Raw genomic sequence first — 23523 nt, 5'->3', positions numbered from 1 at the left:
TTATCAATATGTTCTAGTCCTTGTAGATTACTCAACCAGGTTTCCCGAGGCCTTCCCGATGACTGCGACTACAACCAAGAATGTAGCCGACAAGATGTTAGAGTTGTTTTCCCGAGTGGATTTCCCAAAAGAAATCTTAACAGACCTAGGTACCCCCTTTGTCTCGCGCCTCATGAGAGAAGTGTGTGCCCTCCTACACATACACCAGATCAGAACGGCCGTATACCACCCCCAAACGGATGGGCTAGTGGAGCGGTATAATCGCACTTTGAAGACCACCCTGCGTAAGATGTTGGAGGTGAACGGGGTTGAGTGGGACCAGATACTCCCCCTGGCACTGTATGTCATTAGGGGCCAGAAACAGAGTAGCCTGGGCTTCTCATCTTTCGAGACACTATATGGGCGCCAACCTAGGTCCCTGTTGGACATGACCAAGGAAGCATGGGAGAGGGAAACCCACGACGAAGTGGTAAACACACTGGAGTATGCCCGAAATCTTAGATCCAAATTGGGAAAATTACGGGACTTGGCGTTCGCAAACCTGGAAAAAAGCCAAACGAAACAGAAAACGATATACGACCAAGGCAAGAGATGGAGACGGCTCTCAGTAGGTGACTGGGCTCTGGTCCTCCTGCCTTCCTCGACTCAAAAGTTTAAAGCTGAGTGGAGCGGACCATACCAAGTCATAGAAACGATTGGAAACACTAGCTATAAACTGCGAATACGTGCAAGAACCACGCAAGTATATCACATAAACATCCTAAAGAAATGGCTCAGTAGACCTCCGGCAGAGGTTCATCTTGCAAAATCTGACGCCCCTACTCCCTCCAGCACCCTTGAGAGACTAGTGATTAACGAGGACTTGACTGAAACGGAGAGAAAGGAGCTAGAGCATACTTTGCAAAGACATGCCCAAGTGTTCTCAGACATCCCCGGAAAAACCCGACTGGCCGAACATAGCATCAACACCAGCCCGGGAAAAATAGTAAAAATCAAGCCTTATAGGATCCCGGAGGCCAGACGGAAGGGGATCCAGCAAGAAGTTGAGGAGATGCTAAAACTCGGGGTGATCCGGCCTTCCCACAGCGAGTGGTCGAGTCCAATCGTGTTGATACCGAAACCAGATGGAACGAAACGGTTTTGCATGGACTTTCGAGCGCTGAATGACATCTCCACTTTCGACGCTTACCCTATTCCCCGAATAGACGAACTTATTGAAAAATTAGGGGAAGCGAAATACATCAGCACGATTGACCTTACAAAAGGATATTGGCAGGTCCCCCTAAAAGAAGAGGATCGACATAAAACGGCGTTTACGACGGAAACAGGGAGATACGAATTCACGGTCCTACCCTTTGGCCTGCATGGGGCCCCTGCCACCTTTCAAAGACTGATGAACAATGTGCTGAAGAACATATCAACCTTCACGTCCGCGTATCTGGACGATATTGTCGTCTTCAGCCCGGACTGGAGTACCCATCTGAACCACCTGCATAGGTTGTTCGAAACCCTCACCCAGGCGGGATTGAAAATTAACTCAAAGAAATCCAAGATTGGGTTTCACAAAGTTAAATACTTGGGGTATGTCCTAAGACATGGCTTGATCGAGCCACAAATGGAGAAAGTCAGGGCCATAGCCGAGACCCCCTTTCCGAGTACAAAAAAAGAACTAAGGGCGTTTTTGGGCCTCATAGGCTATTACAGGCGTTTTATCCCGGGCTTCGCAAAGTTGGCAGCACCCCTCACGGATGCTCTACAGACTAGAGTGAAACAGGTAGACCTCCGAACACCCACACCGGTCATGTCGGAGGCGTTTGTCTCCTTGAAAAGAGCGATTACCTCCACCCCGGTTCTCACCTCCCCTGATTTCTCACGGCCCTTTTCTCTCCATACGGATGCTTCAGACTATGGTATCGGGGCAGTGCTTTCACATGCGGGTACAGACGGTTGCGACCATCCGGTCCTGTTCATCAGTCGGAAGTTGTTCCCCCGGGAACTCAAATACCCGACCGTTGAAAAGGAATGTTTGGCCATTAGATGGGCCGTGGAGAAACTGTCTTATTACCTGGAGGGACGGCAGTTCGAGTTTTACACTGACCATGCACCACTACTCTGGATGGTTCGCAACAAGTCGAATAATGCAAGGGCCATGAGGTGGTTCCTCGCCCTGCAGCCTTATGTCTTTAGAGTGCACCACAAAAGGGGGATCGACAATACTGGAGCTGACTATTTATCCAGGAATCCACTTCCCGAACGGAAGTGTTCAGGGGGGGTGGTGTGTAACGTGGGCATGGGGTCTCGCCCTACAGAGGAGCCTGGAGAGACCGTAAAAGGCAGCAACAACAGTCCCCAGGGGTGTTATTACACCGGAGGAGCGGACAGAGTGCAGGAGAGCGGAGAGGTGGGAAGCAGCGAGACGGAGCGGAGCGGAGGAGCGAATTGGTTGAGCGAGGCGGAGTGGAGCGTTGGAGCGAGCGGGTTCAACGAGACGGAGTGGAGAGGAGGATCGAGCTGGCTAAGCGAAGAAGACCTTGCGGAGGAGGAGAAACCTGAACGGAGAGGTCTGGACTCAGCGTCCTCGGGACAAGAGACAGCGGAACCAGAACCAGGGTCGTCTACAGGGAGAGCCGAGAAACGAGAGACGGGAGCAGCGAAGCCGAGAGGCCAACCCCGCGAGCCGCCCAGCCGTGCGCCAGGAGGTGTACGGCTAGCCGAGGTACGTAAACGGGTCCTGGGGTGGGGGAGGAGAAAAGGCAGATGCCTGACCTAGCATTGGTGTAAAACCTAGTCGTAACACGCCCTCCGAATAGCGGATCACTGTAACTGCACTCTCACAACTCCCGATAGACGTGCATTGTGTGTCACCTTCACTTTTCCCCCACGTACCCCTCCCTCTCAAAAACCCGTGACAGATAACAGAAATATTTACGGTTCCTCTCTTCTGCTTCCCTTCTCGGCGGCCGGCGAGGGCGAGCACTACGGAGCCTCCGGAGCCCAGCAGCAGGAGGAGGAGCCCCGTCAGGAGGAAGGAGGAGGGAGTGATCCGAAAGACCCGACAGGAGAGGAGCCGGTCCCCCAGAAAAGGCAACATCAGAAAAAAGTGTACCGATGACTTGTTTGCTAGAATAAAAACCACTGCAACAAAAACCCGTTTACTTCCCCTTCCTCGCCCCGCGTTTACACCCCCCCATGAAAATTTTGAAAAAAAAGAAGAAAAATCGTGCATTTTCAAGCAAATTTGAGAAAGCAGGAAGGTTAATAAAGCAATTGTGAAAGTGCAGTTATTACATTAATAGATGGCATAACATAGGTAGCTGCTTATTCAGTATAACCACAGAGCTTCATACATTCCGTCCTATTATGCTCAGGTGTTGAATTCAGACTATAAGACTTTCATGAAAATCTCAGCTCTAAGAGTAGAAGAAGTTGCACAGCAGTTGGGAAACAGCCTTCACAAAGCATTAGGAAAATGAGAGGCAATTACTTGAAAGCAAACTGAAAGCAATGCATCAAGTAGTAACTGAAAGCAATGCATCCAGCAAAACAGTGCATGCAGTCAACCATACAAAAGTAAACTAAAGCAAGTGTGAACCTTGTGAACCTTCACTTTGAAAGCAGGGTGCTAGTCAACAGGCCAGTCACATACATTTAAACTGAAGAAGAGTACACCTCAGCATGCAGGCACCAACATAAAAGCACCAAGCAAGTCAAACAGTTTAATGAAAGAAAAATGAAAGCAATACATCCAGCAAACTAGACAGTGACTCAAAAAGTAAACTGAAGCAAGTGCACACTGAAAGGAATGCGCAGTCATAAGTCAGACATTCACATAAAAGCAATTTACCAAGACACCCAATCAATTACATGGGAAACAACTTGAGCCAATGCACCCAGGAAACCAGACCAGCACACCAAAGCATCCCACCCCTGATTGGATGGCAGCTGTGCTCTTAGGGTCACCCCTCAGTTTTTTGGCAGGGTTGATCTGTGCCCCATAAGCATCACTCCATAATTCAGAGATTTACGGGTCAGATAATGCCCTTTTCAATTGTGCGCAGATATTTGCACCATTCTAACGAAACGCAGGACCTTGTTAGACTGTTGGATTAATGGCTTCAGCTTTGTGGTCGCCGGCCAGAAGGAGCGTGGTATGCTTCTATCCTTTCTCTCTGTTACACATTCTCTATGTTTACAGTTCTCGTCGCCTGTCTTGCTTCCTCTGTTACTACTCCTTTGTCGCAGTCCTATCTGTGCCTCTCCTTCTCCCTTCTTTACTCCGTCTCTCTACCTCTCAGCCTGTCTGCACTTCTCTTGCTCAATGCGTGATAAATGTAGTTTTACATGTTAAAATACATTTTTAGTTGTCATTGCTTCGTTATAAAAAAATGCGGAGTTATGGTATTTGCGGACTTAAAAATGCGTTGTGTTGGTATGCAGAGTCATATCACTCTTGTGTTAGCACGTTTGTCTTACGTCACATTGTGAAAGCTTTTTTTGTTGGTGCTTGTGTCCTGTGGTCAGAGTGTGCAGGCGCGATGTGACGTGGCTGCGAGAACACCAAACTCGAGCACTGCTCTCCACCTAGCAGTTCAAGCAGGAGATCTTTTTCTGGTCAAAATGCTCCTTCAGAAAAAGATTGACGCCAACATTGGCGGCCCAGGTGATCAAACCCCTCTTCACGTTGCAGCTTTTCATAACAAAGCAGAACTGGTTGATGTTTTAGTCTCGGCTGGATCTAACATTGACTCTGTCACCAAGGACATATTCACCCCTTTGCACGTTGCCAGCCAGAGGGGCAGTGTTGATGCAGCCCGGCGTCTGATCCATCACAAGGCCAAGGTGAACGCCAAGGATAAGCACTCCCAGACCCCTTTCCACTTTGCGGCTAAGGTAGGGGATCCAGCCATGGTGGAGTTGCTACTTATTTCCAGAGCTGACCCTAGCGCGGCAGATAAGGAGAGGAAGACTTGCTGCATCTCGCTGCTGTGGGAGGGCACCTGGAAGCTGTTCTAGCAATGCTGAGTCACCAAGGGAGGGTTTCTGTGAAGGACATGGATGGTTGCACCCCACTGCACTATGCAGCAATCAATGGAAGCACCAACATAGTGCAGGCCCTTCTTCAGGCTGGAAAGAACAGGAATGTAGATGAGAAAAATGTTTGGAGGAAAACGCTGTTGCACCTTGCCGCGGAGTATGGGCACAGCGACCTGACTGACCTTCTTCTAGGCAGTGGGGCAGCCGTGAATGCCCTGGACAACAACAGGGGGGGGGATTCAGAAAAGGGGGTGGTGGACAACAACAGGGACACGCCGCTGCACTGCGCTTGTAAGGCTGGCCACATCAGCACTGTGCAAGCACTGGTGAACTGGGCCCATGGGGAGAAAGCTAACTCACAGGCCACAAACAGCCTCAAGAAAACGCCGCTTCAAGTCGCTGAATCAGAGACTACAGAAAACCACATTCATATTGCAACATTTTTGAAAAAGAAGATGCTAATAACCAAATAAATGCGAATTTTCAGCAGTTTAAAAATAGATAATAATTGTTAACATTACATGTAATTGAGAGTAAGTGTATTTATAAATCTAAGCAAGCCCAACTAAGAAATAACAGAGTCATTTTAAGGGATATCTGTCGTAATGCTCATAACTCTAGCTATATTTTGTCCCAACAAAGACTGGTCTATGGGGAAAATGAGACCTTTTCACAGCAGACCAGTAACTCTTAAAGGCCAGCAGTTCTGGAGCAAACTCAGTTACATGACCTGTGACTAACTTTTCTATCTCCGGGCTGAGCGTGCAGCGGCACTGTCCTGTGGAGAAATCTTATACCTTATAAAGGTGACTGACTCTCCCAACCCTGTAGGCCCTGTCTAGATCTGCTCAAAAAATAGGAGTTAAGAGGGATTTCAGGGACTAGGTAGCCCTCCACTCATGCAGTCACAAAACACAAAACACCTAGTCCCAAAGGCAATACTTTCTGTAGAACTATGGGCATGCTTGGATTTGTCAATAAATCATTCCAATTACTCTTCTAAAGATAGAAGTAGTTGTCATGCTCAAGAAACTTGCCAAAAATAGTTAATAAAAGTAGCCACTCTCTGATACATCTAAACATTAGACAACACAGTACTAACATTCACTAGAAAGACAACATTTGAAAAAATGTGTGAATAGCTAGAGGACACCTCACGGGCGAACCACCAATGGGGCTCCTGGTTGGTACTCACCAGGTTAGCCCTGTTCTCATCATCGGTGTCCACTAGCTTAACGCAAACGTGTCCGACTCCCAAAAGTAAAAAGACAGTGAATGGTGCAGTGTACACAAACTTATATGTGACAAGGACTAACAACATTCAACATATAACAAGACCATATACTGTGCATGCAAGAAACATAGACCTTTTTATTTGTATCTTCTTGTCTGCAACAGTAAACATATAAACATAAAAGAGGAGAGAAGCGACTACTACCTATCGATTCGCTTTCAACTCACTGCCGACATGTTTCATTGCCATGGTAGGTTTTCAGGCAATTTCTTCAGGGCGAATGATTTTAAAGAAAGCCACTGCCAGCAGTACTATGTTGGGAGTGCTGTAAATCAAGAAAGGCATGTATAAGAAGCTGCCTTTGATTATGCCGTGTACTGTTCTATCACAACCATGGGGGGAAATGATCAATACCTGGTTTTGGGCTTGTGCTATCATACCGCTTATGATCGCATCTTTGGACGTCAGAAGACCCACTTCCAGTCGGTAAGTGTGGTCTCGTGCTCCCTTAACTTGTATCTGTTGCAGGGAGAGACAAAAAGCCAGCGAGGGCCGACATTAGAGATTGCCTGTCTAATCTTACCGGGACTCCTGTTGTCAGAGCGGAGCTATCACCACGCGGCGGTTACCTGTGGAGAAGGCACGGGCGGCGTCTTCTCAACACCGGATCGCCGAGTGTTTGGGGAACGTACTATTTATTTTTGTTCTCTGCTACCCATTGGTTCATGGCGTCACGTGGGTAACGCGTCATAGGGCTATATTATTAAACCCATTTCTATTGGTCCTTGCATCGCAAGGCGTAAGGACCCTTATGTTTGATTGGGCCAACGTATTATGATGTGTAAACGTCAGTATGTTTGGGATGTGCCTCCCTCAATTGTAAACAAACTGAAGTCGTGTACGTGGGAGCTGCATAACAAGGGCTAACTATGATCGCAGTGATTATCATTAATACTCGACTGCCACGTTTGAAGCCGATGCCCTGTATGGTATGAAAAACGTGATCTTTCTGTATTCATACTGCGCTAACTCGACGGTTGCTTCCATCATCCCAGTGGCAAGAGATAACGTATAAAAGCGCTTGGTAGGCACAGAAATCGATCTTATTATGGTGCTAAATGGAATGGACAGAGTAACCACTATAAACCCTGGGCAATGGGAGTTAAAAGAATTGTTGTTTTATCATTTTATCATTAGCCATTCTTAAAAGCCCCCTTTCTTTGTGGAGCAATTCATTAGATAAGGTAAGGGGAAATCTTTGTAACAGGTCAACCCCTCAGCGAGAACAGAGAAAGAGGCCCAGCGAGGAAACCACGCCAGATGATGTCATGTAGGACCTCAGAATACTGTGCCAAGGAACACCTATATCTTGGTTTTAGTGTAGCCTGTTCCATTCCAACAGTTCGTTGAGTCCCCGTTGTTCACTCTGCTCTTGAAATATCCAACGTGCTTCCTTTGTCAGTAGACGTTTTTCCATAGTCTGGGTCTCCCCCAAAACTCTCTCTAGTACCACCCAGGTGAATGAATGTTTATTTCGATGACAGTGTTGCACAAGCTTTGTGGTCAGTTTGCCTTGGCGTATGGTACTTAAATGTTCTTGTATACGGAGTTTGATCTTGCGCGTAGTTAATCCGATATACTCAAGGCCGCATTCACAAGTGAGTCTATACACCACGTTTGTGGTGTTACAGTTGCTGAAGTGGTTCAGTGTCCAAATCTTGCCAGATTTTAGTACAACTGTTATGCTTTTTCCCGTGAGGTGGCAGACCGAACAACTTCCACACGGGTAATGCCCGTTTGGTACGGTGGTATTCTCAGTGGAGGTTTTCATCATCCTTGTGTGGACTAATTTGTCCTTTAGATCAGTACACGGCATAATCAAAGGCAGCTTCTTATACATGCCTTTCTTGATTTACAGCACTCCCAACATAGTACTGCTGGCAGTGGCTTTCTTTAAAATCATTCGCCCTGAAGAAATTGCCTGAAAACCTACCATGGCAATGAAACATGTCGGCAGTGAGTTGAAAGCGAATCGATAGGTAGTATTCGCTTCTCTCCTCTTTTATGTTTATATGTTTACTGTTGCAGACAAGAAGATACAAATAAAAAGGTCTATGTTTCTTGCATGCACAGTATATGGTCTTGTTATATGTTGAATGTTGTTAGTCCTTGTCACATATAAGTTTGTGTACACTGCACCATTCACTGTCTTTTTACTTTTGGGAGTCGGACACGTTTGCGTTAAGCTAGTGGACACCGATGATGAGAACAGGGCTAACCTGGTGAGTACCAACCAGGAGCCCCATTGGTGGTTCGCCCGTGAGGTGTCCTCTAGCTATTCACACATTTTTTCAAATGTTGTCTTTCTAGTGAATGTTAGTACTGTGTTGTCTAATGTTTAGATGTATCAGAGAGTGGCTACTTTTATTAACTATTTTTGGCAAGTTTCTTGAGCATGACAACTACTTCTATCTTTAGAAGAGTAATTGGAATGATTTATTGACAAATCCAAGCATGCCCTGTCTAGATCTGACCTGGTTTGAGTCTTCCAGCAAGAGATCCAACTAGTAAGATTATCTAGGTGTAGAAAAAAGTAAAGGAGCTGTTGTGATTAATTTACATTAGAGGGAAAAGGAAAGCCTGGTTCCTTCAAACCAATGCAGATGGTATCTGTGCATAAGGCCGGTATGCTAATTTCACAGATTTTTTAGCAGCGAGTGCAGAAACACAACGAACTACCTCCCCAGTCTGTGAAGATGCGGATATATATATATTTTTTGGGGGTTGGGGGTGGGGGTGGGGAGGGGGGGGGGGGGTTTATAAGGTCTTATTTACAAACCAAAGCCAAAATGGAATAAACCAATAGCAGAAACTTGAAAGCGGTGTACCATTAAATGAAGGACGGACTATGCCAGAGATCAAATTTTAGGTAATGTTTCTGCATTAAGTTCAATAAATCTAACCAGCTACATTCATATCAGCGAATCATAGGAAACTCAGAATGGATGCTTATCAAGGAAATAGAGCTGGTTATTAATGTATCAATGTTTCCAGGCATGATTAACAGGACTACTACAAGCGAAAAAAGTAAGTGTTCATGTTATCGAGAATGAATCTAAATGTTGACATTGAGCAGTTTCCTTCCACTCTTGCACACAGCGAGCAATACACATTTTAAGTTCACTCAATCCAGCAAAGCTCCCCCCCACCCTCCATAACTGCAGGTTTAAGGTGAGATGCATAAAGTGAATGTTAATTTTAGAGTTCAAGGGGTTGCGCCTGCGATTTCCCTAGCTACTTTTTCACGGGCCTCAGAAAAAATTGTATTGGTCTGGTCAGGGGAATCTACATCGCTAATTTCCATGCGCATGAATAACCCTTTATTGGGGGATTTTCTGCCAATGCAAACAATCCCCAAGTATTGGGTTATGTTTACTTTGGATATGTATTCTCTTTCTGTCGACTCTATAACATATTCTAGGCAGAACGACCCGTGTATTTACTATCCTAGGAACTCCATGGGTGTTTGGATGTTTTTCTCACCTTATATGCACATTTATGTCACCCTGTTTCTGGCACTTGACGTAGATACTTACATTGGGTGTGAAAATCGTTGGGAAGGTTTCTGAACACGCACAACCCTGAGCCTTTTTGAGTGTTTCCCACTTCCCCGTTAGTGACCTCATGCACCCCCGAGAACGCCAATCTTACTGCACCAACATTGCATTTTAGACTCTCACTGCAATATCCATCACTCACGTGAGAAAGTTTCAGTGGTGCATAATAATGACTGTCACCGGGATGCGCAGTCTCTGAATGTACACGTCACGTGTGATTATCTTTACTTGGAAAAACGAATGAAGTCTAAAGAGTGGTGTCACGCAGATTTTTCTAAGCTGTGGCTGCGCGGCGAACAGCTGCCAGGCGAATATTTTTTTTTTCTGAAGTTTTGTATATAGCGCGAGAACTCGACCCGAAGGTATTCACCGGAGCGCTTTACTCGAGGACCAGTTGCATTACTCAAGTTGCGCACACAATTTCGGCTGATTACTTACAAAGTCGGCGAGCTCTTGCGGGGTCCTGGGGTCGGTGTCAGCCATGCCGCTGCCGGTGTCTGCGCTGTCTGAGGACTGCCTTCCTTTCTCGACCCCGAACACCTCTGGCTTCCCCCTTCCTTGGACTTCCCGCCTCTATGATGAAAGAAACAAAACCTTGATAACAACATCCACTCCGCAACGAATGCAGGGCCACCCCCACGCGCGGCATCCAATGGGATGCTGCGCCGGTGGACCAGCCAATCCTGGCGCTGCATGCAGCGCCAGGATTGGCTAGGGGGGCACATTGCTGCTCGCCCTGTCGCCCTTTGGAAACCCGGGCGGCGGGCTGTGGCACAGTGGCAGGCGAACAAGCACGCACCCCTGGGTCCCGCTGGGGAACTTACAGTGCGCCTGCTTGAGAAAGTTGCCAACTTTCCCAAGCATTCGCACTGTAAGTTCCCTAGACTGCGCACTACGGTCTGCTGCAGCCTGAGTGTGTGGACTGTCACTCAAGCTGCAGCAGGCCACCCCCCCTGCGCAATTACCGGCGGCTGATTGTTCAGCGCAATGCCAAATTTGTATTTTATTTAGATACGGCCGGCGGCCGCGATGCGGATCCATGGTGGCTGGTGGGGCTACGCCCCTACGCCCCAATGGACGCACCGCAGCTGCTTCACCTGTGCCTGTTTGGGGTCAGGTTGCTGATGTGCACAAACCTGTGTGCATTCTGGACTACAATAAGCACATGGGTGGTGTTGACAGATTAGATCAGAGGTTGGAACCTTACACTGCTATTCGGAAGGCTTATGTTTGGTATAAGAAGTTGGCCATCCATTTTTTCAACTTAGCAACTTTCAATGCTTTTATTGTGTTCAAGGAGTGTTCTCCTGCGTCCAAGTTGACATTTCTTCAGTTTCAGCACTCTGTGATATCTAGCCTTGTTGTTGTGGAACAAGTAAGTGTTCCTAGATTTGGAGTGGTGGAGGATGTGGCTCGATTGAAAGATCACCACTTTCCTGATTACATTCCTTCCACATCTACAAAAGACTTTCCCACTAGGAGATGTAGAGTCTGTTGGAGAAGAGGTTTGCGGAAGGGGACTCGTCTTTTCTGCCCTGGGTGTACTTCTAACCCTGGGCTGTGTGTGCCTGCTTGTTATAGAGCTTACCACACACAAAATAATTTTTGGGAGTATCCATGAGTGGTAAAATGAACGGCCTGGTCTGTATTTTTTAAAATTTGTATTCTGTTTTAAGGTTGGCATTAGTGCAATGTATTTAGTTTCAGATTTTGTGTTACTAGATTTGTATCTATTTGCATCTTTTATTTTTGTAAAACAAAATCAAAATGTGATGGTGGTGTGTGTAGGCTGGCGCTTGGCTGGCGGTCTGCGTGGAGTGGCGCTTGGCCTGGGTATGCATGGAGTGGGGCTTGGCTGGTGGTGTACGTGGAGTGGCGCTTGGCTGGCGGTGTGCGTGGAGTGGCGCTGGGCTGGCGGTGTGCATGGAGTGGCGCTTGGCTGGCGTGAGTGGAGTGGCGCTTGGCTGGTGGTGTACGTGGATTGGTGTTTGGCTGGCAGAGTGTGTGGATTGGCGCTAGGCTGACGATGTGCATGGCCTGGTGCTTGGATGGTGGTGTGGGTGGACTGGCGCTCAGCTGGCGGTGTTTGAGTAGTTACTTTCTGTTGGTCACTACCACACTGCTAGCTGAGCGCCACTCCACGCAGTCCATCACTTTGTGTAGTTGCTGTGTCTGGAATGTGGGCGTGTGAAAGTGATGGGCCCTTAAATGGCGCTGTCTGCTGGTGTGAGTTTTGCAAAGTGATGGGCCTGCGGCTGGCGGTGTGAATGTTTTGTATGTGTCACACGTATGAAAGGTGTATGAATGGCTTGTACAGAGGTTGGTGCCTTGACGTGGCTTTACAGCTCACAAGCTGTGAGTCAATGGTTCAGTTTCTCATTCTTTCAATTATTAACAGTGCATTTCATTTTTGTGAAATGACTTGCTAATACAACTGTATGTAGTCAAGTCAAGTCAAAGGATTTATATAGCGCACTACATACCCGGAGGGTCTCAAGGCGCTTAGGAAGGGGAGGAGAATTACTTGTCAAATATCCACGTTTTAAGTTGCTTTCTGAATGCTCGGTGGTTCTGGGTAAGGCGGAGGTAAGCGGGGAGAGAGTTCCATGTCTTAGCAGCCAGGTATGAAAAGGATCTGCCTCCCATGGTGGTCTTGTTGATGCGAGGTACAGTGGCGAGGGCTTGGCTGGAAGAACGTAGTTGGCGGGAGGGGGTGTAGAAGGACAGTCGTGAGTTGAGGCATTCTGGACCGATGTCGTAGAGTGATTTGTGTGCGTGGGTAAGCAGTCGGAAAGTGATCCTCTTATTGACGGGTAGCCAGTGGAGGTCTTTAAGGTGACCAGAGATGTGATCGTTGCGTGGGATGTCTAATATGAGTCTGGCTGAGGCGTTTTGGATTCGTTGGAGTTTCTTCTGGAGTTTTGCGGTAGTACCTGCGTAGAGGGTGTTTCCGTAGTCCAGTCGGCTCGTGACCAGAGCGTGGGTGACTATTTTCCTTGTTTCGGAGGGGATCCAGCGAAATGTTTTTCTGAGCATGCGAAGAATGTTGAAGCAGGATGAGGATACGGCGCTGACTTGTCTGTTCATTGAGAGTGAAGAATCCAGGATGACGCCTAGGTTTCGTGCGTGGTCAGTCGGGATGGGTGCTTTTCCGAGGGCTTCCGGCCACCAGGAGTCGTCCCATGCAGAGGGGGAAGTACCTAAGATGAGGACTTCTGTTTTGTCTGAGTTCAGTTTCAGACGGCTTTGTTTCATCCATTCGGCAACTTCTTTCATTCCTTCGTGTAGGTTGGTTTTGGCGGTGCTGGGGTCATTGGTGAGGGAAAGGATCAGTTGGGTGTCATCCGCGTACGAGATGATGTTGAGGTTGTGTTGGCGTGCGATGGCCGCGAGGGGGCTCATGTAAACGTTGAAGAGGGTGGGACTGAGTGAGGATCCTTGTGGTACGCCGCAGATGACTTCAGAGGCCTCGGACTTGAATGGTGGAAGGCGGACTCTCTGGGTTCTTCCGGTGAGGAACGAGGTGATCCATTTAAGTGCTTTTCCTTGGATTCCGATGTTATTGAGGCGTTGTAAAAGGGTGCTGTGGCAGACTGTGTCGAATGCTGCAGAGAGGTCGAGGAGGATGAGGGCGACTGTGTCTCCATTGTCCAGTAGAGTTCGGATTTCGTCTGTTGCTGCGATGAGGGCGGTCTCAGTGCTGTGTTTTGCTCGAAAGCCAGATTGTGAGGGGTCGAGGGATTTGTTGGCTTCGAGGAAGGCGGCGAGCTGGTTGTTGACAGCTTTCTCGATGACTTTGGCCGGGAATGGAAGAAGCGAGATGGGGCGGTAATTTTTGAGTTCGGTGGGGTCCGCTGTGGGTTTTTTCAGAAGGGCGGTGAGTTCGGCGTGTTTCCAGTTTTCCTTGAAGGTGGCGGAGTTGAAGGAGCAGTTGATGACGTCTCGGAGGTGCGGTGCTATGGCGGAGTCAGCTTTGTTGAAGATGTGGTGAGGGCATGGGTCTGTGGGGGATCCTGAGTGGATGGAATTCATCAGGCGGATGGTGTCCTCAGTGGAGATTGGGTTCCAGACGTTAAGGGTGTTCACGGGGGGATGATGATCAGCAGATGGTAGGGTGGGTTGGTTTCCGGGTTGGTTGTCAAAGCTGTTGTGGATGTCTGCAATCTTGTTGTGGAAAAATGAGGCTAGGGAGTCGCAGAGGGTTTGAGAGGGGGTGATGTCGTTGGAGTTGGCCGAGGGATTGGAAAATTCCTTGACGATGTTGAAAAGTTCCTTGCTGTTGTGAGCGTTGTTGTCGAGTCGATCCTTGAATGCTGTTTTCTTGGCTTTTCGGATTAGTTGGTGGTGAGTGCGGGTGGCGTTTTTGAAGGCGTCCTTGGTGCTGGTGGTTGGGTCTTTTTTCCAGGCCTTTTCAAGGGGGCGGCAGAGTTTCTTGGACTTCTTGAGATCATCGTTGAACCATGAGGCCTTCTTGCTGCCAGGTTTGTTTTGACGTTTTTTCAGTGGTGCTAAGGTGTCAGCGGTGTTGGATAACCATAGGGTGAGGTTGGCGGCGGCTTCGTTAGCGTTGGAAGAGGGGGCTGGGGTGTGTTGAAGGAGCGAAGCGGAGATTTGGTCCGTGGTGATTTTGTTCCAGTTCCTTTGCAGGGTAGGTTGGAGGTGGAAGCTGGGTTTTGGTTTGTTGTAGGTGAAGTGAACGCAGCTGTGGTCGGTCCAGAGGAGGTCCGTAGTGTGGCTGAAGGAGACATGGTTGCTGGATGTGAAGATGGGGTCGAGTGTGTGACCTGCGATGTGGGTGGGGGAAGTGACTAGTTGTTTGAGTCCGAGGTTGGCGAGGTTGTCCACGAGGGTGGCGGTGTTGCGGTCGTTGATCTTTTCGAGGTGAAAGTTGAGGTCTCCCAGAAGGATGTAGTCTTTGGAGGGGAGCGCGTGTGGGGTAATGAAGTCTGTGATGTCTTCACTGAATTTTGCGCGGGGTCCTGGTGGTCTGTAGAGGAGGGTGCCTCTGAGTGTGGTCTTGGGGTCGATGTGGATCTGGAAGTGAAGGTGTTCGGAGTTAGCGAGGTTGGCGTCAGAGCTGGTTGAGATGCGGATTGATTTCTTATGGACGATGGCGATTCCTCCTCCTGTGTGGCTGGTGCGGTCCTTGCGAGTGATCTTATAGTCTTCAGGGATGGCAATGGTGATGTCTGGTGCGGAGGAGCATTCATCCATGTTTCCGTTAGGAAGGCGATGTCCGGAGAAGTGGTGTCTAGAAGGTTCCATAGGTCAATGACGTGTCTGTGGACCGAGCGGGTGTTGAGAAGGATGCATTGTAGGTGGTTGGGGTCGAGAATCTGTGGTGTGGTCGTAGCGGAGATGCAGTTGGTGCCGCTGAATTTGCAGGAGTAGCACGAGAAAGGTCCATGAGTGTGTCCAGGAGCGGCTTGGACGCAGTTGGGGGCGCGACCGGGGTTAAGGGCTAGGAGGGTGGAGGCATCGTAGGTAATGCGGGAGGGCTGGGCAGCGCGAGGGGCAGGGGGTCTGGCGCTGGGCGCGGTCCAGGCGCGGACGGGCGTAGACGGGCTTACCTTTGGCGCACCTTCGGCGCGAATTGGGCGCGGTCGCTGCACGTGAACGCTGCGCGTGGGAACTCCTTTCATATATGGATGGTGGAGGGGGAGGGGCGAGGGCGACTCAGCTGGGAGGCGGGGCGGGCTTACCAACAAAATAACAACCAACAAAATGGAGGAGGGGGGAGCACAACAGAGCGCTTGGGGACAACGCGCTAAACAGCTGAAAAGTGCAATTCAAAGTCAATGCGCGTTATATTCAAAGCGGCAGCCAGGCAGGGCAATACGAGGCACAGAGGAAGCAAAATACACAGAAGCGCTGCACTAACGATACCAGTCCACGCCAGGGAGCACTGGGAGCGACCACTCCGGTCAGAGCGCAGAGCGAGTCACAGCGCTGCCGGGTAGGAAGGCGCAGATTGTATCCTGTGGGAGGGCGACTCAGCTGGGAGGCGGGGCGGGCTTACCAACAAAACAACAACCAACAAAATGGAGGAGGGGGGAGCACAACAGAGTGCTTGGGGACAACGCGCTAAACAGCTGAAAAGTGCAATTCAAAGTCAATGCGCGTTATATTCAAAGCGGCAGCCAGGCAGGGCAATACGAGGCACAGAGGAAGCAAAATACACAGAAGCGCTGCACTAACGATACCAGTCCACGCCAGGGAGCACTGGGAGCGACCACTCCGGTCAGAGCGCAGAGCGAGTCACAGCGCTGCCGGGTAGGAAGGCGCAGATTGTATCCTGTGGGAGGGCGACTCAGCTGGGAGGCGGGGCGGGCTTACCAACAAAACAACAACCAACAAAATTGGAGGAGGGGGGAGCACAACAGAGCGCTTGGGGACAACGCGCTAAACAGCTGAAAAGTGCAATTCAAAGTCAATGCGCGTTATATTCAAAGCGGCAGCCAGGCAGGGCAATACGAGGCACAGAGGAAGCAAAATACACAGAAGCGCTGCACTAACGATACCAGTCCACGCCAGGGAGCACTGGGAGCGACCACTCCGGTCAGAGCGCAGAGCGAGTACTGAATCATCACTCACCCTCGTGCCAAATCCGACCAGTATGTGTGTGTGCTTGAGGATTAGATGGCTGTGCAGTAATATTTGTCTTTTTTTCTCTTTCTGAAGCAGGGTGTACCTTGTCCCTTTTTGTGAATGTTGTTTTTGCTCCTGGATGGTGTGAATGGTCTTTTGTGTATCAGGTATGAAAGGTGCGTGAATGGCCTGTAAAACGGTTGGTGCCTTGTCGTGGCTTACAGCTCACGAGTTGCGAGTCACTGGTTCGGTTTTTAACCATTTAATTATTGACAGAGCATTTCATTTGTGTGAAATCTCTTGTTAAATAAATTTTATGTACTGAACCATCACTCGCCCTTGTGCCAAATCCAACCAGTATGTGTGTGTGTTTGAGGAATAGATAGCTGTGCTGGAATGTTTAACTTTTGAGTGTCTCTGTTGAGGTGTAGATTCCAGCTAAGAATAACCTACTAAATGTAGATATTATTGTTAAATCATGGGAGTATATGGTGATGTCTCTCTTGTGAATTTAAGTTAATTTTTTATCCACAATGTCCTGCAAACTTGAAAATGTCTGTCACAATTTCCATGCAATATTGTCCCAAAAATCTCACGCTGTAGAACTGATCTAGGGAAACCTACCAAACCCACACATTTCTCAAAAGTAGACACCCGGGGGCTTCCTAGGAGGTATGGCTTGCGTGGATCCTCCAACGTTTCCTTACCCAGAATCTCTTGCAAACCTCAATTTTAGCTGAAATAATCCTTTTTTTAACACATTTTTGTGTGGGAAAGCATGGGATCACTGGGCTCACAAAATTTCCTACCACCTAGCGATTCCCCAGGTCTCCCGATAAAAATGGTGCCTCACTTATGTGGGAGGCCCAAGTAGGAAAAGTCAGAGCAACACATTGCAGAAGCCAGCGACCACTGATGGGGAAACACCCATCCCAGCAAGACCTGCCTGGATTCCAAAGATTGGGGATCTAGTCAGTGAAAAGATTGCGTACAAGAAGGAATTTGGTCCTTCTTACAGACAACCAGTACCTGTCCTAGCCATCCACGGATCAAGAACAGTATTACTGCCGCCCCTTGCTGGTAGAAAAAAGTACAGGTTCGTGTCCATCGACCTGGTCAAACCACATTACGTGGCCGATCATAAGTAGTAGGGGTAGGCGTATTTTAGAAGCACCAGTTGAGTATTTTAGTCAATGTATTTATGTATGTATTTTTATATGGCTTAGAAACCATACAATGCTCTTACAGTATTATTTTATAATATTGTTCTCGCTGTACGCACTATACTTTGCAACCTGCATTACGATTGCAGCAGTTCACTTTACTTGCATGAGAAAGAAGACTGTTCAATAAAACCTTTTATTGAAAACGCCTGTCTCTCTATTTGTCTGCACCTCTGTTGAAACGAAGCATGCACGATTGATTGAGTGAAATACTTATCTATTGTTTCCACGACTCTAGAGATAAATTTCTTATTCTTGGGAAACAAAGTTGTCATGTTTATGCAGTTGTCAGACACTAATCCCTTCTTGTGAATTCGAGAAAGTTTCTAGTGACCTCTGAGCTAGCTGGCACTCACTATTAAATTTAATACATTTGATAGAGACCTAGTCGACCTCAGTCCTACGTCTAATCTATAGGATATAATATTCCAATGCGCAGAGCCTATTGGGAATATAGGAACTACACTACAGGATCAGAGGAAGCACCTGAAACTTATTTGTGCAGTAGCACGATATCCTTGAGCAAGTCATTATAAGTTCCTAGCTAGGTTTTAGTGGGCTCCTAGAAATCTCTTGTAAAGCCAGTGAGACCCAATATGAGATTGTGCAAACATCCATCCCCTCTTGTCCTTGACTATAAGGTTTGAGCAATATAGGAATCCAGGATTTTAAGAAGCAAGTGGCAATAGCTATTTGATTTGAAAGCATAGGGCCTGATGAGGAGTCACAGGAAGTTGCTTGCCACATACATCTACCGAGGCTAGTCTACTTATTTATTGCATGCCTGCTTTTGTCCTAAACCAGGCATCCACGGTATCCAAACTTTGTCCAGGAACATGTGTTTCAACAAGCTGAAACTGCTGCTGCAGAAGTTTTGAGGAATCCCTTACATTCTTACCTGCCAACCAAATAGTTTTCCCCAGGCTTAAGGTTCTGCATTGCATTCACAGCAACCCTGGCCCTGCAAAAGAACCTGCAAGAGAACACACAAGAAATCTGTAACTGGAAAGAGACCCGTGAGAGAAAACATCAAAAGCGAGATTTGTAATAGGTATCAGATCAAATGCAACTAATCATGAAACAAATGTGACAGTGAATAGCATATGTAACATCTTGGACCTTAAATGACATATTTCATTTAGGCAACTTTCTGAGAGAAAGACATTCCTTCTAAACTTATTCTGCTAATGTTTCTGAAAATACTGAGATATTGTTTTCAAACAAAGGGCTAACGTTGCTCTAAAATATTAAATGTGAAACTGATGTAAAGCCCCTAAGGTCTGAATCCATTTGATGTAGGTCCTGACTCAACTTTGGATAATGGAGATTGCCATCTTCTCACTGTTGGACAATGGAAGTCGCCATACTCCCTGATTTATGCAGAATCATTATAATTTCTGCCATTAGACACAGATGTCGCCAGACCTTATCTTTCATAGAACTGTGAAAGCGTCAAGTGTCAAGCCATTTGATTAGGGACATAGATATAAAACTTGATGCGACATTCGTCTGGGTCAAATGTCTACTCTTCATCATGTGAATGTTAAGTAAAAACACATACTGACATTTAGCCGACCAGAGTAGTCTTAATTGATGTTCGTTTACCTTATATGCTCATAAGAAAAAGCCTGGGACTCACACTCTGCTGCACATAATCTATGTCAGATATTCCTAAACATATGTCAGAAAGTCCAGCCCTTTAGTGTACAAGGGCTGCCACTTGACCACTTGTCAGACAAGGTCCTTTGCCCAGATTATCACCCGAGATTCTGTCAGAGGAGGTCTCAACTAATGCCAACATAGGTTACTGATGCTGCATTTTGCCTGAAGCCGATAAAGCTGAGAATTGAAGGAAGAGCACAGCGTGTTTGCCCTTCGCAGGGAACACTGTTGTTGCGCTTCTGCTGATAAAGACGGCCTTTGCTGTCAACAAGTTATGCAGTCTCTTCTCCCTAAGAAAGTCTAGATTGCACGTTGCTTTGTTAGGTTCTACATGACATTTTAACCATGTTAGTATTGTTCATTCTATTCTTGTTATTTCTAACGTGTCTTCTTGATTTTTTAGTAATATTCTGCGCAGTTCTTTTAGAAGTACATTAGAAACAGATTGCTCCTGTAGTAATACATATTGTTTACTTAGAAGTATTCATTCTTCTTAGTACACTGTGTGAGTGATATTGTGAAGAGTGAAATGGGTTGTCATTGTTATCACGGTGCCCCTGATCCCTTTCTGCGGGATTGTTAGTAACCCAAAAGCAACATTTCTATTTCAATAACACATTGAATAGCGTATTGCTAGGCTACAATAACTAGCTTTTCACATTTCTCATTAGTGCTTTGAACCTAGTTCACCTGAGAAACTCATACTAAAATAAACGTTAAGCACACTCCACAATGAATTTAATATTGACTTGAACAATCTATAATACTATTTTATATATTTCAGCTTCAAAATAGCACGGGCTAGTACCTAATGGGATCCAGCGCACTGAACAGTTATGTTTGCATAAATGTGCATTATATGTGGCACCATGATTTGAGTATAGATGGCTATAATAAAGCCTAAATATCACAAAAGGACCAAAGAAAAATGTGAAGGTGCATATGAGAGATAACAACAATTTGATGTAAAAATTATAAATATTAGCAGGAGATGAAAAAAAGTGGCCTACCACTTAAGGCAATCACCAGTTGGCATGGAGGTATGACAGTTATGTAGAAACAGTGGCATAATCAGGTCGCTAAGTAAATTCAAGGTGATTCACTGTGCGTTAACTTGAACTAGAATTAGAGAGCTAACCACGAGTAATTCTTGGAGAACAGGTCCAGAAATGCTTTCCAAGTACTGAATACCAAATTTAGCCCTGAGCAGGCTGACTGCAATTCTGCTGGGGTAGCTAGGGCCCTGTAAGGGCCTGCACATCACATATAATGGTGGTCAAGTCAGCATTTATTTTTTATTTTGCCGAAACAAAGTTTTTTGTTTTGCTTTAAACCCAAAAACATATGTTGCTTTGAGGGACATTTAGAATCTTTTTGGTCCTTTAAACCTGGCTATGAAAATAAAATAAAAGCATTTGAAGGCTCACCCTGTGTATGGCACCCCTTCTGATGCAGTTCTGTTGCGGCACTAAAGCCAAGTGGTTAATGGCAGTGTTTCACAGAGATTGAATGGTTTCCACAGCTCAAACCCAAGTGCAGGACGCTAGATTCATTACTTTTTTTTGTTTAACTGTGTTTTATTGGCATTTCAGCAAAATTGTACATTCAATAATCAAGAGAAGCATAAGTACAGCGTTGCACCCATGGCCATATGCAAGACCCAGTCCATCAAGTGAAAGTCACTCTGCAGTCATGGCCCTTAAGGGCACTCGCATGCCGTCAGATCAGCAGTTTCGAATGGAACCATTGGTTACATGGAATAGTGCAATGCCTTTTACAAAACAAAATTAACAGTACCCTGATCCCCCCTCCCCCAGAAGAACTCCCTCCTCCCCTACCCCGAGCTGGTGTGCCGCTGATGTCTTGGTGAGGTATAACATAGGGAAAGTGTGTCAGTGAGCGTCCTGTCGGGACGTCCGAGCTGGTAAGTCGGAGAAGTCTGAGATATTTAGGGCATGTGATCTCGTTCATGTCTTGAGCTAGCAAGGAGAGCAATGGCTGCCAAGAATCCGTGAAGCTGGCCAGAGTGTTAGATAGGGAAGCGTGTATGCGTTCTATGCCTATAGTATACCACCATCTGTGAAGCCACTCCAAGCGTGTCAGTTTCATGGAGGAACCCCAGTGTGATGGGATGTTCTGGGTGGCAGCTCCCATCTGTCCTTGTCGCAATCGTAGTGGGTATGTCAGGAGGTTGGGCAAGCCCAGCACAGTATACACCGGGAAGCGCGGTTTTGCTGTGTCGAATTGGCGGTCAATGACATTGAGTATAGAATTCCAGTACTCTTGTATTGCAGGGCAGTCCCATAGTAGGTGCACCAGAGTGCCCTCTTCACCACAGCCTCGCTAGCAGAGTGGGCTCCGCTCATGGTTTCCTCTGTGCAAGCGAGCCGGGGTAAGATGCCAATACATGGCTACTTTAACCGCAGCCTCCCTGCTAGCCTTATTGCGGCAGTGTGGTTTGCTCGGTAGTAAATGTCTGACCACTCTTTGCTCGTCAGTTCCCTCCCCAGTTCCTTCTCCGCAGTGGATTCTGTGGGGGCCTTGGGTCGAAGCAGATAGGAACGGTAGTCTCTTCTGGATTCTTCCAGTTGAGAAAGATAAGGAAAATCGCCCATCTTTTAACCCACTCGGCTCTGATTCAGGCAGTCATCGCCTTGGTCTTATCCCGCCTTGATTTTTCGAACAGTCTTTATCTGGGTCTTCCAGTTGGTCAGCTTAAAAGACTGCAGTATCTGCAGAATCAGGCAGCCAGGCTTATTTATAAGCAACCTAAGTGGCAGTCCATCAGGCCAGGCTTAGAAGAACTACACTGGCTGCCTGTGGCGCAGAGAGCCGCATTCAAGGCCGGATGTATTATTTTTAAAGCTTTGCAAAATAAGGGTCCGAAATTTATAAGGCAGCTGATATGTAAATATATCCCTTCCCGCAGCCTTCGTTCAGCCCATAAAGATTTACTTTTGGTACCCCAGTATAAGAAAAAACGTCAGGGAGGCAGCAGCTTTCACTACCTTGCAGCCTCCCTTTGGAACTCCTTGCCACAATCCTTGCGACAAACTGAAAACCTTCTTTCTTTTAGACATGCTTTCAAGACCTGGCTTTTTAAACAGGCATACTCTAAATAGATGACTGCCGAAAATGCCTTGCTGTGTTATGTCTTCAAACCCACTGTTCAATAGCGCCATGAAGCCCATGGGCGTACGTGCACTGAATAAATAAACAATTAACATAACATAACATAACAAGCATATCATTACGTTCCGAGATCATTTTCTTATCGGTTTCTTTGGTGTATCGCCATTTCTCAAACCTAGTCAGCTTCCTCGCCACTTTGGGATGGACCTCAGCGTGAAGAAGCCAATGTCGGAGTTGGATGTAACAAAAGCGCTCTGTCTTGGGGAGCCCATACTCCGCTCGCAGATCGTGGAAGGGGAGTACGCCCTCCAGATTGAAAAAGTGGCCAGCCAATGTACATGCGGACTTCCTCCAGAGTGAGAATGCCCGTGCGTCCGCGCCTGGAGGAAATCCCTTGTTGTCGAATAAGGGTGTCATGGGGAGGGAATGTTGTCAAGCCCCTTCGCTCCGCCACCTCGTCCCAGGACCTCAATACAGTTTGTGTAATGGGAGAGCCCCATAAGTTAGGAGGTATATCTGGTTGCTTGAGAAAGGGGACCTTCCGTAGTTCTAATTTGGCTAGTGCCCTGTCTTGAAATAACCATCTTTTCTCCGATTCAGGTCACTGCCACTACACTAAGTAGCGCGTTTGCCCTGCACGGAAGTATTCTAGGAGGTTAGGGGTGCCCAATCCCCCCTTGCTCTGCCTTAGGTAGCTTAAGTCTTTGCGTACCCGGGGTCTCTTCCCTCCCCATATATATTGATTGGTGTCCGTTGTAGCGCTTGTAGGACTCCTGCAGGTGGCCAGATTGGAATAATCTGGAAGAGATATAGTGCCCTAGGAAGAAGGGACACCTTAACTGCTGCGACTCTCCCCAGCAGTGAGAACAAGTAGCGTTTCCAGTCATTTAGGTCTTTGGTAAATTGCCTAAGAAGTTTGGAGTAATTAAGATGAAGTGTCTGGGTCACGAATGCTGCCAGTTCAGTGCCCAAGTAGGGGATGGAGGGATATGTTGGTATTCCCGCATATGCCTGGAATGTTAGGATCGACAAC

The 23523-nt window shown here is 47.3% G+C and overlaps 1 protein-coding gene across 2 annotated transcripts in view; it reads right to left on the bottom strand.

The window, feature by feature from the left end:
• LOC147701936 (manganese-dependent ADP-ribose/CDP-alcohol diphosphatase-like) overlaps window positions 1–19973 on the bottom strand; it is a 114226-nt gene extending 94253 nt beyond the window's left edge. Inside the window, exons 1-2 of one of the 2 annotated variants that reach the window (XM_086930562.1) lie at window positions 18595–19973; window positions 10324–10458 (exon numbers count right to left, since the gene is read on the bottom strand). The gene's annotated coding sequence lies outside the window, so the exon portion shown is untranslated. The remainder of the gene's footprint in view (window positions 1–10323; window positions 10459–18594) is intronic. The other variant, XM_086930563.1, reaches the window with a different exon arrangement.
• Window positions 19974–23523: the final 3550 nt, after the last annotated feature.

Source organism: Lissotriton vulgaris, chromosome 7 (assembly GCF_964263255.1).
Source record: "Lissotriton vulgaris chromosome 7, aLisVul1.2, whole genome shotgun sequence".
In the NCBI taxonomy this organism is placed as follows: domain Eukaryota; kingdom Metazoa; phylum Chordata; class Amphibia; order Caudata; family Salamandridae; genus Lissotriton; species Lissotriton vulgaris.
Note: the sequence above shows the minus strand (reverse complement) of the source record. Positions and strands in the feature narration are given on the sequence as shown.